The sequence below is a fragment of the Ovis canadensis genome, chromosome 10 (genome assembly GCF_042477335.2).
Source record: "Ovis canadensis isolate MfBH-ARS-UI-01 breed Bighorn chromosome 10, ARS-UI_OviCan_v2, whole genome shotgun sequence".
Classification (NCBI taxonomy): domain Eukaryota; kingdom Metazoa; phylum Chordata; class Mammalia; order Artiodactyla; family Bovidae; genus Ovis; species Ovis canadensis.
This window is the reverse complement of record NC_091254.1, coordinates 62,187,378-62,201,364: the sequence shown is the minus strand read 5'-3', so window position 1 is coordinate 62,201,364 and position 13,987 is coordinate 62,187,378. Positions and strand designations below refer to the sequence as shown.

At 38.6% G+C, this 13,987-nt stretch overlaps 1 protein-coding gene across 4 annotated transcripts in view; it reads right to left on the bottom strand.

Moving 5' to 3' along the window:
* The window catches only part of PIBF1 (progesterone immunomodulatory binding factor 1), a 230,826-nt gene that overhangs the window by 136,013 nt on the left and 80,826 nt on the right, over positions 1-13,987 (bottom strand). The gene's annotated exons all lie outside the window — the stretch shown is intronic.

Here is a 13,987-nt window from a genome sequence, read left to right as displayed (position 1 = left end):
ATCCCCCAACCAGTAATAGTGAAGAAGCTGAAGCTGAATGGTTTTATGAAGACCTACAAGACCTTTTAGAACTAACACCCAAAAAAGGTGTCCTTTTCACTATAGGGGACTGGAATGTAAAAGTAGGAAGTTAAGAAACACCTGGAGCAACAAGCAAATTTGGCCTTGGAATATGGAATGAAGCAGGACAAAGACTACTAGAGTGTTGCCAAGAAAATGCACTGGTCATAGCAAACACCCTCTTCCAACAACACAACAGAAGACTCTACACATGGACATCTCCAGATGGTCAACACTGAAATCAGACTGATGATATTCTTTGCAGCCAAAGATGGAGAAGCTCTATACAGTCAACAAAAACAAGACCAGGAGCTGACTGTGGTCAGATCATGAACTCCTTATTGCCAAATTCAGACTGAAATTGAAGAAAGTAGGCAAAACCACTAGACCATTCAGGTATGACCTCAGTCAAATCCCTTATGATCATACAGTGGAAGTGAGAAACAGATTTAAGGGACTAGATCTGATAGACAGAGTGCCTGATGAACTATGGATGGAGGTTCGTGACATTGTACAGGAGACAGGGATCAAGACCATCTCCATGGAGAAGAAATGCAAAAAAGCAAAATGGCTGTCTGGGGAGGCCTTACAAATAGCTGTGAAAAGAAGAGAGGTGAAAAAGCAAAGGAGAAAAGGAAAGATATAAGCATCTGAATGCAGAGTTCCAAAGAATAGCAAGAAGAGATAAGAAAGCCTTCTTCAGCGATCAATGCAAACAAATAGAGGAAAACAACAGAATGGGAAAGACTAGAGATCTCTTCAAGAAAATTAGAGATACCAAGGGAACATTTCATGCAAAGATGGGCTTGATAAAGGACAGAAATGGTATGGACCTAACAGAAGCAGAAGATGTTAAGAAGAGGTGGCAAGAATACACAGAAGAACTGTACAAAGAAGATCTTCACGACCAAGATAATCAGGATGGTGTGATTACTCACCTAGAGCCAGACATCCTGGAATGTGAAGTCAAGAGGGCCTTAGGAAGCATCACTACAAATAATTGCTACCTTCTAAAAATTACTTTCTTTATTGCTTATTTACATGCATTCTGATTTACACCATAAGAATGTAAATTCTGCTGAGACAGAGACCTTTTGTTATATCTTCAATTCCACTGTCAAGAAGTGCTTGCTTAAAACAGATGGTTAATAAATATTGTCAGGAACCTCCCTGGTGGTCCAGTAGCTAAGACTCTGACCTCCAATGCAGGGGACTGGGGTTTGACCCTTGGTAAGGGAGCTGGATCCCACACTGCCACCACTAGGACTCTCCATGCCACAACTGAGGATGCAACTAAGTTGCAACTTATTGCAACTAAGACCTGGGGTTACCAAAGCAATCAACTAATCAATCAATATATTAAAAAAATAATAATACTGCTAAACAAATAAAGTACAAAATTATGGAAAGAGAAAATTAAGCTCAACCAGTATTTTGTTCCTTAGCAAATGACTTACTTATCCAGTCCAGATACTTCTAATAATGTTCCTTTAAGTTATATTTAACAACTTCACTTGGATTTACTGCACTATTGTTCCTGTTCTCTCCACACCACCCAGAATGTGGTGAATTCTGCTAAACTGCAGATCCTTATCTCAGAAAGAATTTTCTTCTACTATATCTCTAAATATTTTTTCCTCTTCCATTTTGCTTTCTTATCCTGACACACTAACTTTCTCTTTTTTAAAAATTCTTCTTGATAATTCTCTGAACATGGATATATTTTGTCTGTTCTCTATGTCTAATATCACTTCACTAAATGTTTGGATGACTTTTTTCTCTTTCTGTTTTTGTTTTTGTTTTAGTCTGTTTCTGATTTAGAAACCTTCCTTTTCAAATTATCAATTCAATGTTCTGGATTACCCTCCCTCCTTTTCCTATCTTCACTTTTCTCTTTAATTCCTTTCTAAGTTTTGTGCATCATCAGTTCAGTAGTGTTCAGTCGCTCAGTTGTGTCCAACTCTTTGTGATCCCACAAACTGCAGCATGCCAGGCTACCCTGTCAATTACAAACTCAAAGAGCTTACGCAAACTCATGTCCATGGAGACGGTGATGCCCTCCAACCATCTCATCCTCTGTCGTCCCCTTTTCTTCTTGGCTTCAATCCTTCACAGCATCAGGGTCTTTTCAAAAGTCAGCTCTTCGCATCAGGTGGCCAAAGTGTTGGAGTTTCAGCTTCAGCATCACTCCTTTCAATGGATATTCAGGATTGATTTCCTATAGGATGGACTGGTTGGATATCCTTACAGTCCAAGGGACTCTCAAGACTCTTCTCTACCACCACAGTTCAAAAGCAGCAATTCTTTGGCTCTCAGCTTTCTTTATAGTCCAACTCTCACATCCATACATGACTACTGGAAAAACCATAGCCTTGACTAGATGGACCTTTGCTGGCAAAGTAATGTCTCTGCTTTTTAATATGCTGTCTAGGTTGGTCATAACTTTCCTTCCAAGGAGCAAGGGTCTTTTAATCTCATGGTTGCAGCCACTATCTGCAGTGATTTTGGAGCCTCGAAAAATAAAGCCTGTCACTGTTTTCATTGTTTCCCCATCTATTTGCCATGAAGTGATAGGACTGGATGCCATGATCTTAGTTTTCTGAATGTTGAGCTTTAAGCCAAATTTTTCACTCTCCTCTTGCACTTTCATCAAGAGGCTCTTTAGTTTTTCTTCACTTTCTGCCATAAGGCTGGTGTCATCTGCATATCTGAGATTATTGATATTTCTCCTGGCAAACTTGATTCCAATTTGTGGTTCATTCACCCCAGCATTTCTCACGATGTACTCTGCATATAAGTTAAATAAGCAGGGTGACAATTTACAGCCTTGAGATATGCCTTATTCGATTTGGAACCAGTCTATTGTTTCATGTCCAGTTCTAACTGTTGCTTCTTGACCTGCATACAGATTTCTCAGGGGGTAGGTAAGGTGGTCTGGTAATCCCATCTCTTTAAGAATCTTCCACAGTTTGTTGTGATCCACAGTGAAAGGCTTTGGCATAGTCAATAAAGCAGAAATAGATGTTTTTCTGGAACTCTCTTGCTTTTTTGATGATCCAACGGATGTCAGCAATTTGATCTCTGGTTCCTCTGCCTTTTCTAAAACTAGCTTGAACATCTGAAAGTTCACGGTTCACATACTCTTGAAGCCTGGCTTGGAGAATTTTGAGCATTACTGTGCTAGCCTGTGAGATGAGTGCAATTGTGCAGTAGTTTGAACATTCTTTCGCACTGCCTCTCTTTGGGACTAGAATGAAAACAGACCTTTCCAGACCTGTGGCCACTGCTAAGTTTTCCAAATTTGCTGGCATATTGAGTACAACACTTTAGCAGCAGCATCTTTTAGGATTTGAAATAGTTCAACTGGAATTCCACTGCCTTCACTAGCTTTGCTTGTAGTAATGCTTCCTAAGGCCCTCTTGACTTCACATTCCAGGATGTCTGGCTTTAGGTGAGTGATCATATAATCGTGGTTATCTGGGTCATAAAGATCTTTTTTGTATAGTTCTTCGATGTATTCTTACCACCTCAATATCTTCTGCTTCTATTAGGCCCACATGCTTTCTGTCCTTTATTGAGCCCATCTTTGCATGAAATGTTCCCTTGGTATCTGTAATTTTCTTGAAGAGATCTCTAGTCTTTCCCATTCTATTGTCTTCCTTTATTTCTGTGCATTGATCACTGAGGAAGGCTTTCTTATCTCTCCTTGCTATTCTTTGGAATTCTGCATTCAAATGGGTGTATCTTTCCTTTTCTCCTTTGCTTTTTCTCCTTTTCTTTCCTTTTCTCAGCTATTTGTAAGGTATCCTCAGACAACCATTTTGCATTTTTGAATTTCCTTTTCTTGGGGACGGTCTTGATCCCTGTCTCTTGTACAATGGCATGTACCTCCATTAATAGTTCTTTAGACACTCTACCAGATCTAATCCCTTGAATCTATTTGTCACTTCTACTGTATAATTGTTAGAGATTTGATTTACATCATACCTAAATGGTCTAGTGGCTTTCCCTACTTTCTTTAATTTATGTCTGAATTTGGCAATAAGGAGTTCATGATCTGACCACAGTCAGCCCCTGGTCTTGTTTTTGCTGACAGTATAGAGCTTTTCCATCTTTGGCTGCAAAGAATATAATCAGTCTGATTTCGGTATTGACCATCTGGTGATGTCCATGTGTAGAGTCTCCTCTTGTGTTGTTGGAAGAGGGTATTTGCTATGCCCAGTGCGTTCTCTTCGCAAAACTGTGTTAGCCTTTGACCTGCTTCGTTTTGTACTCCAAGGCCAAATTTGCCTGTTATTCCAGGTATCTCTTGACTTCCTACTTTTGCACTCCAGTCCCCTATAATGAAAAGGACATCTTTTTTGTGTGTTAGCTCTAGAAGGTCTCGTAGGTCTTCAAAGAACCGTTCAACTTCAGTTTCTTCAGCGCTACTGGTCAGGGCATAGACTTGGATTACTGAGATATTGAATGGTTTGCCTTGGAAACGATCAGAGATCATTCTGTCATTTTTGAGATTGTATCCAAGTTAAAAAAAAAAAAAGCTTATATTTTCTTTGAGATTACTGGTTAATTAAGGCACCAAGAAGGGCACAGTGATAGATACTGTTGCAGTGTTTCCAAAACACATATCTGAGGAATGAATAGCTCAGGATTATTTGCGGAGCTTTGTAGGAAATCCAAATTCCTGGGGACCCTCTACCAAGTAGAGGGAGGCAAAAAAAAAAGTCTTCCCCCAAAACCCAAAAATATCTCTCCAGGTAACTGAAATTCATCTAGATTTGGGAATCACTGATACAGTAAAATCAAGTCTGGGGCACTCTTTTCAGCATTCAAACTGCCTTCATGATGGAAAGAGTCAAAATGAACATGGTAAGCTCTGATCAGTTGAAATTGATAAATATTTGTTGAGAATTCCTTATATCAAAGACACTGAATAGAGGCCTTATCTTACTAGAGAGGCAAAGATATCGAAGAGAAAAACCTCTGACCTCAAGAAAAACCCCCAACACTTCAGAGGGAAAGATTTGCAAATTAAACACAATTATAATGCTAGAAAATAGCAGAGATGTCAATATTTCTGACAGGAACTTAAGGCATGCATGGAAGACAAGATCAGTGATTTCAGTCTCACCTCATGAATGTGCCTCTACCTGACAGGTGAAAGGTAAGATACATGAGAAAGGGAAAGAAAAGGTCATTCTTAGCAAAGAATACATATAAAAGGGTGAGCCAGGAAGCACCACACTCTTGCAGAATGTGAAAAGATCAACTAGTCCTGAGTATAAGGGGAGAATCAAAAGAAAGATCTGCAACTGCGAAGACAGGCAGGAAGTCTGTGAATGACTTTAAATGCTAAGTTGTGGGCAGTCTGGATGCCATTCTTCTGAATGACATGATCAGAGCTCTCAGTTTTAGAACATTATTCTTGAAGAATGAGTGATGAAAATAGGACTAAACTGAAAGTGGCAAGATGGTTCAGAGGCTATTATAAATAGTTCGGGCAAGAGAAAAGAAAGCTTTGACTAAAGCAGCGGCACCTGGGTTTAAGAGGAGGGACATGATTAGATATATTTAGAAATTAGAAATAACATGACATTTGTTTAGTTTAAGTGTTCAGAGAGGCCCTTCTGGACTATCTTACCATGATATACCCTGCCCGATCCATTATTCCTCCTCTAATCTAGTTCAGAGCAGTCATCAAAACACATAATTATAATAATTATGGATCTGTTTGGTTATTTTCCGTCTCCCTCAATTGACTTTCAGTAGGGGCAGTCTCCCTTCACGGATTTGTTTATGTACATCAACTTCTAGCACAGCAAATGGCACATGGCAGTTGTCAACAAACAGTTCTTGGTTGAATAAAGAGAAGAGGAGTGAGGGGGGAAAAAAAAGGAGATGTGAACCACCAGCTCTCTTGTTCAAGTGCCTGGGCAAATAATGACATTAGTCAGAATGCAGAACTACGGGAGGAGAAACAGGTCTGGGCAAGAGGACTGACTGAGGGGGAAAGATGGAGCAATCAATTAAGAGGCTACTGTACACAATTACAACATGACACCAGTCAAGAAGTAACGAGAAGCTGACCCAGGATGATGGCAGCAGGAATGCAGAGGATTATACAGATATGACAGGGGTTTTAGAAGCTATGAAATTTAGCAAGATTACACAGAGGAACAAGGGGAAAGGATTATTATTCTGGAAGGTCAAACAGAAATAAATGACCTAAGAATGCTAGTATAGTTTATTGATGTGAGGTCAGCTAAAGCCACTTTTTGTTCTGGGAAGGGTGAATGTGGGTGGAAGCTGAGTTTGTTTCAGAAATACTGAGTTTAAAGGTCCAGAAAAACATCGAGGTAAAAATGTCAATCACGTAGCTGGAAGTACAGTTTACAAAACATAAGAAAAGATACGGTTTGAGTTTAAAAGCACTTTTGGTCATTCCCTAAAGTGACAGTTAAAAGCTGAGCAGAAGAGATTCCAGAAAGAAGAGACATATATATGTATATGATCCAACATATCAATCAAAAGTCATTAAAACAAAATGGAAAAGAAAACAAATGAACTGTTTCAGATTAAAGGAGACTAAGAGGCATGATAACTAAAAGTAGAGCATAATTTTGGATGGGATGTTGGGCCAGACAAAAAACTGTTATAAAAGGACATTACTGGGACAATGGCAAAAATGGATACCAGTGTTATTATCAATGTTATCCTGAATTTGACAAGTGTCCTGTGGTTGTATAAGAGAATATTCTTATTCCTAGAAAATAAACTGTGAAGATGTAAAAGTATATGATGCATTAAACTATGCAGGAAAGAAAAAATAATGTGTGGGGGAAGAAGGGAGAGAAAGAGGAGAGAGAGAGAGAATAAGAATAATAGAACAAATGTAGTTAAATGCTAGAAAGGGGAGGATCTAGATAAAAGACCTAAAGGAGTTCTTTGCATCATTCTTGTAGCTTTTGTGCACAAATGAAATTTGAAATAATAAGTTAAAAAAGAATAAGGACTAAGATAGACTGCTAAAGCCCAGTTTTGATTTGATAATATCAACAGTGAATTGATCTTCTGAGAGTGATATCCATTGAAAGTTATTCTGGCTTGAGGAGAGAAGAGGTTTATGCTGCCAGGAATGGAAACAGCTTTCTCTATATCAATTGTTCCATTTACACAACAAGATATGCTGATAACTCTAGTCTATTACTGTATAAAGATGTTCTGTCCCACGGACTAACAATACTGGCATCCATCATTAATTTCCCTAATATAGCTTTTTTTGTTGTTTTTTGGCTACAGAAGCCACCTAGTCCTCTGGAAAAAAAAAACAGACTGACAGAAAACAGTATCTAATTGTTTTGTGCATGTGTGTATTTTGACTCGCTGCATGAAAATACTAAAGATGTATTCTTTTGAGGAGGAGAATAGGTATATCACTTTAGAACCTGTAGTACCCTTTAAGCCCAATTATAAGCAACAAACTATCCATGACTGGCTACAGGACCCCCTGGGCCATTGTTTCTGGTGGGACAAGGAATTTCAGATCAGACCAATACCTTATAAAGAAAAAGAAAGATAGATGAGAGGTGGATAAAACAAAATCCATACACTGTGATCCAAATATGGGTTTTTCTTATCAGTTCTTTTCAAAGCCTTGTGTCTCGACCAAGAAGGAAGAAATAATTTTCATCTCAGCAATAAACTTCTTAATGCTTTCATGTACATGACATTATATACTACTAATTCCAAAGCCTTTACAAGGAAAGAAATAGAGTCACTTGTGGTAACTTAGGATGTGATGAAACCAGTTTAGAATATCCTATACAAGTGGCCAAATATATGTCAGATGGAACAGCAGCTTAAAAACTGAAAGAAAATTTGAGAACATGGAGCTTGACTGTTTCAATATAAATGAAACAAACCAATGGGCAAACAGAACATTTCAAAAAATAAGAGTAATCAAGTAATAAAACATAATCTTATAAACTTTGAAAAATCATCAGAGTAGCTTACAATTCATTGAGTTAGACAAAGCTGTGGTCCTAGTGTGATTAGACTGACAGTTTTCTGTGAGTACGGTCTCAGTGTGTCTGCCCTCTGATGCCCTCTTGCAACACCTACCATCTTACTTGGGTTTCTCTTACCTTGGCGTGGGGTATCTCTTCACGGCTGCGCCAGCAAAGCACAGCAGCTGTTATCAATAACCTCAGATATGCAGATGACACCACCCTTATGGCAGAGTGAAGAGGAGCTAAAAAGCCTCTTGATGAAAGTGAAAGAGGAGAGTGAAAAAGTTGGCTTAAACCTCAACATTCAGAAAATGATCATGGCATCTGGTCCCATTACTTCATGGGAAATAGATGGGGAAACAGTAGAAACAGTGTTAGACTTTATTTTGGGGGGGCTCCAAAATCACTGCAGATGGTGACTGCAGCCATGAAATTAAAAGATGCTTACTCCTTGGAAGAAAAGTTATGATCAACCTAGATAGCATATTCAAAAGCAGAGACATTACTTTGCTGACTAAGGTCTGTCTAGTCCAGGATATGGTTTTTCTTGTGGTCATGTATGGATGTGAGAGTTGGACTGTGAAGAAGGCTGAGCGCCAAAGAATTGATGCTTTTGAACTGTGGTGTTGGAGAAGACTCTTGCGGGTCCCTTGGACTGCAAGGAGATCCAACCAGTCCATTCTGAAGGAGATCAACCTTGGGATTTCTTTGGAAGGAATGATGCTGAAGCTGAAGCTCCAGTACTTTGGCCACCTCATGCAAAGAGTTGACTCATTGGAAAAGACTCTGATACTGGGAGAGATTGGGGGCAGGAGGAGAAGGGGACGACCAAGGATGAGATGGCTGGATGGCATCACGGACTCGATGGAGGTGAGTCTGAGTGAACTCCAGGAGATGGTGATGGACAGGGAGGCCTGGCGTGCTGCGATTCATGGGGTCCCAAAGAGTCGGACACGACTGAGCGACTGAACTGAACTGAGCTTACAATTAAAGAGAGTACTTTGCACATTTTCAAAGAAAAAATAAAATACTAAAAATTATTTAAGAAGCATGAATTTATTGTATATTCTTTCTTTCATAGAGAAGTATGTCAAAAGAGTAATTTATTATGGGATTGAGAATCAAGAATTTCTGCATTCAAATAACAACTATGATGTGAACTAAACGTTATGTAACCAGGAAAACTAAGGATAATATGAATGAAATTACCACAGAATTTATTAAGTAAACAAAGTTTAAACACAGTATAAATAATTCTATTTCAAATTTCAACATCCTTTATCCCATCTCAAATGACACAAACATTTATGGGCCTATTGAAGGAGCAAGGCACGATTAAAAAACAAAGAAACAAAGATAAAACAATATAAGAATATGACAAAAGGTAGAATAAAGCCATGTCAAAACTGTTCTACTCTTGGGGATAAAGCACTGAATGGAAATTTAGGACAGCTGGCTGCTATATCAAGCTTTAAATTAGCCCAATATAACATATGACTCTCTTAATCTACTCACTAGATCTCCTATTCCCTCTTATCTTCTGTCTTCTACAAGTGGAAAATCAGGACAAAATTCTACTATTACCAGAGAAGTTGTAGGGATTGAAATCATATTGTCAAGTAATATTCACTTAACAATATCTACAAACTGAAAAAAAAATTCCAAATACATCAAATCATAGCTAAAAAAATTAAAATAACTATAACTGGAAAAGACTATTAAAATTAACTCTGGAGAAGGCAATGGCAACCCACTCCAGTACTCTTGCCTGGAAAATCCCATGAACAGAGGAGCCTGGTAGGCTGTAGTCCATGGGGTCGCTAAGAGTCGGACACGACTGAGCGACTTCACTTTCACTTTCCACTTTCATTCATTGGAGAAGGCAATATCAACCCACTCCAGTGTTCTTGCCTGGAGAATCCCAGGGACGAGGGAGCCTGGTGGGCTGCCGTCTATGGGATCACACAGAGTCGGACACAACCCAAGCGACTTGGCAGCAGCAGCTGGATTATAAACTTAAACTAAGATTCAAACACAGGCCTCTCCTGCAGGATCCCACAGATGTAACAGTGTATTCAAATTTACTCTGTTCACACTGACTGAGTTTAAAAATTTCCCCTTCGGGCAGAAAGAGTCCTCAGAGTGCTTATAGAGATTCAAAGCAACAGAAGGAGAGGTAATAACTATTCCTGCTCATGAAAGCTGGGTATTTGTTACTTATTAAATAAATTATGTAATTTGAATTGGGACATATAGAGGTCTTTTCTATGCCTGAGAAAAGCCCGATTTGTTTTTGTAGAAAATTAAAGTCTTGAGCAAAAAGCCTTTTTCATTCATGTTTGAAAGTGGCATACCACTTCCTTACATTTCTCTTTATAATAACACAGGTTGTTTAATCATTAAATGAAGCATTTGATAAAGTAAAACTTTCAACAAAAATGAAAAAGTTGTGATTGGTTATCCTTGACAGGAAAATTGTGTATAGACATGTCTCAGGCTTTACTTAAGCACGATTCAGGGAAATCGCAGTGCATGTAAATGAAACACATTTGTTTATTCTGATTTTGACACAAAGGAAGCCAGAGTAAAAACTCAACCTCTGAAAAATAAAACAAATATTTTTCCTAGGGTTTCAATATACACAAAACATATACACGATATTCCCAAAATATTCCTAGGCCAACTATACTCAAAAGAATTTCAGTGGATATTTAAATATATACAGAGAGAGTATCTTTTTCGAATATTGTGTTAAACAATAGGTTTTTATTAAAAAAAAACAACAGGAAAAGTGAACTACAGAGATTTTAAGATACAAAAATTGCTTGGGTTCACCATTCCTTTTACATGGTAACTTAATCAGTGTATTAACTCTTTCGAACTTGTTGTTACAGATAATTTCAGGATTAAAATGGTCTTCAGGGACTTTCCTGGAGGTCCAGTGGTTAAGAATCCGCCCTGCAATGCAGGGGACATGGGTTTGATCCCTGGTCAATAAACTAAGATCCCACATGTTTCTGAGCAACTAAGTCTGTACGCCACAACTACAGAGTCCATGTGCCTCAGTGAAAAATCCTGCATGTGCCAAAACTAATACCTGATGCAGCCAAATAACTAAACAAATACTTAAAAAAGGAGAGACTTTATAAATGCATCAAACTACCCACTTGATACTTCAGTCCGTATAAACACAATCCTACCAAATGCTTAGCCAGCTGATGCCTGCACTTTTCTGCTGATGGAGAACACACTCGATGCCGAGGCGTTTTGAAAAGCCCTATCAGAAAGCTTGGGCTTTCCTGGTAGCTCGGTTGGTAAAGAATCCGCCTGCAATGCAGGAGACCCTGGTTTGATTCCAGAGTCGGGAAGATTCGCTAGAGAAGGGATAGGCTGCCCATTCCAGGATTCTTGGGCTTCCGTGGTGGCTCAGCTGGTAAAGAATCCGCCTGCAATGTGGGAGACCTGGGTTTGATCCCTGGGTTGGGATGGTCCCCTGGAGAAGGGAAAGGCTACCCACTCCAGTATTCTGGCCTGGAGAATTCCAGGACTGTATAGTCTATGGGGTCACAAAAAGTCGGACATGACTGAGAGACTCACTTTCACTTTCATCAGAAAGCTTATCTTTACTCTTTTTGTAATGTCTACTCAGTTGTTCTAATTCTACTACTTTAGACCTTACCAAGTGAGAAAAGTACCCTTCAACTATTTGTAGACAGTTATAATCTGGGCACTAATAGGATGTTTTCTAATCTTCTGAGTAGGTTTGGTCAATTAAGACCTTTGGTTTAGAGCTTGGGTGCCCAGAACCAACCAATGTATCACATTCTAGATATAACTCCTATTACCATAGAATAGTATCTCCATATGAAAATCTTCAAAGTTGTCCTTGTATTTTAATTCTAAGCTGATACAGAAATATTAATATCTCCTTTTTTATATTTTTTTATTTTTTAAATTATGGAAGTATGATAACACATTTACAGGAGACCTGGAAAATTATGAACAAGGTTCATAAAGAACAAGGTTACATACAGCCCCACTATTTAATATCTCCTTTTAATACACTTTCATTTTATTGAGCTTTGCACATGCTGACTTTTCTTTTTTCTCTTACAAACTGAAGGTTTGTGGCACCAAGCAAGTTCACCAGTGCCATTTTTCCAGTATCTGCTCACTTGCATATCGGTGTCACATTTTGGAGATTTCTCATAATATTTTAAACTTATTATATTTATTATAGTGATCTGGGATCAGTGATTTTTGATGTTACTACTGTAATTGTTTGGGGGCTTTAGAAATCTTGCCTATATAAGATAAACTATTTATAGTATTCTCTGAACTATCTTCCTGTTATTAACTTAGTACTACTTTCATCACTCGTTCTTCCAGGGTAATTATTCTAGAACTGGGAACTCTGATCATGTTATTCAACAGAATGGCAAACAGACTGTACAGCTTAGTACTTAAAGTCATTTACAGACTCTCTTATCTCCTCAGGCTCTCTCCCCCTCCTTGGGCCTCCCTATTCCCTGAGAAACAACAATACTGAAATTACCCCTACGATGGCCTCCAAAGTGTTCAAGTGAAAGGAAGAGGCACACATTTCTCATTTTAAATCAAAAGCTAGAAATGATTAAGCTTAGAGGCACACTGAAAGTTGCTATAGGTTGAAAGTTGATATAGGCTGAAAGTTAGGCCTCTTGCGCTGAAGAGTTAGCCAAGCCGTGGATGTAAAGGAAAAGTTCTTGGAAGGAAATTGAAACTGTGTCTCCAGTGAAGACAAAAATGATAAGAAAGTAAAACAGCCTTACTGCTGATATGAAGCAAGTTATAGTAGTCTAGTCAGATGATCAAACCAGCCAGCCACCATGTTCCCTTAAGCCAAAGCCGAATACAGAGCAAGGCCTTAAGTCTCTTCAATTTTTGGAAAGCTAAGAGAGGTAAGGAAGCTGGAGAAGAAAAGTCTGAAGCTTGAAGAGGTTGGTTCATGGGATCATGAAATTTAAGGGAAGACGTCATCTCCACAACATAAAAGCGCAAGGCAAACCAGCAAGTGATGATGTGAAAGCTGTAGCAAGTTATCCAGATGATCTAGCTAAGATAATTAATGAAAGTGGCTATGCTAAACATAGATTATCAATGTAGATGGAATACCTTTCTATTGGAAGAAGATGCCACCTATGACTTTCATAGCCAGAGAGGAGAACTCAATGTCTAGTTTCAAAGTTTCAAAGAACAATCTGACTCTCTTGTTAGGGGCTAATGAAGCTGGCGACTTTAAGGTGATGCCAATGCTCATTTACTGTTCTGAAAATCCTAGGTGGCCTAAGAATTGTGCTACATCTACTCGACTTGTGCTCTATAAGGGGAACAGCAGAGTCGGGATGACCCTGTTCTGTTTATAACATGGCTCACTGAATATTTTAAACCCACTGCTGAGACTGACTGCTAAAAAAAAAACAAAAAAAAACCCTTTTCAAAATATTACTACTCAATGACAATGTATTTAGTTAACCAACAATTCTGAGGATGGATGCACAATGACATGAATGCTGCTTTCATGTCTGCTAACACATAACATAACTGATTCTATAGTCCATGGGTCAAGGAGTTATTTCAACTTCCACGTCTTTCATGGTAAAAATAATCATCTACTGATGATTAGCAATTTCACTCTTAGCTATTTATACGAGAGAAACAGAAACATATACCCACAAAAGACGTGTATACAAACATTCATAGCAGCTTTCCTCATAGTAGCACCAAACTGGGAGAAAAACAAACGTCCACTGAGAGGTGAACGAATAAACAAACTGTGAATATTCATGCCCAGCAAGTTAAGAAATGAACTACTGGTATAACAGAAAATGGATGAAAACATACAATGTTGAGTGAAAGAACTGAGACACAAAAGGGTA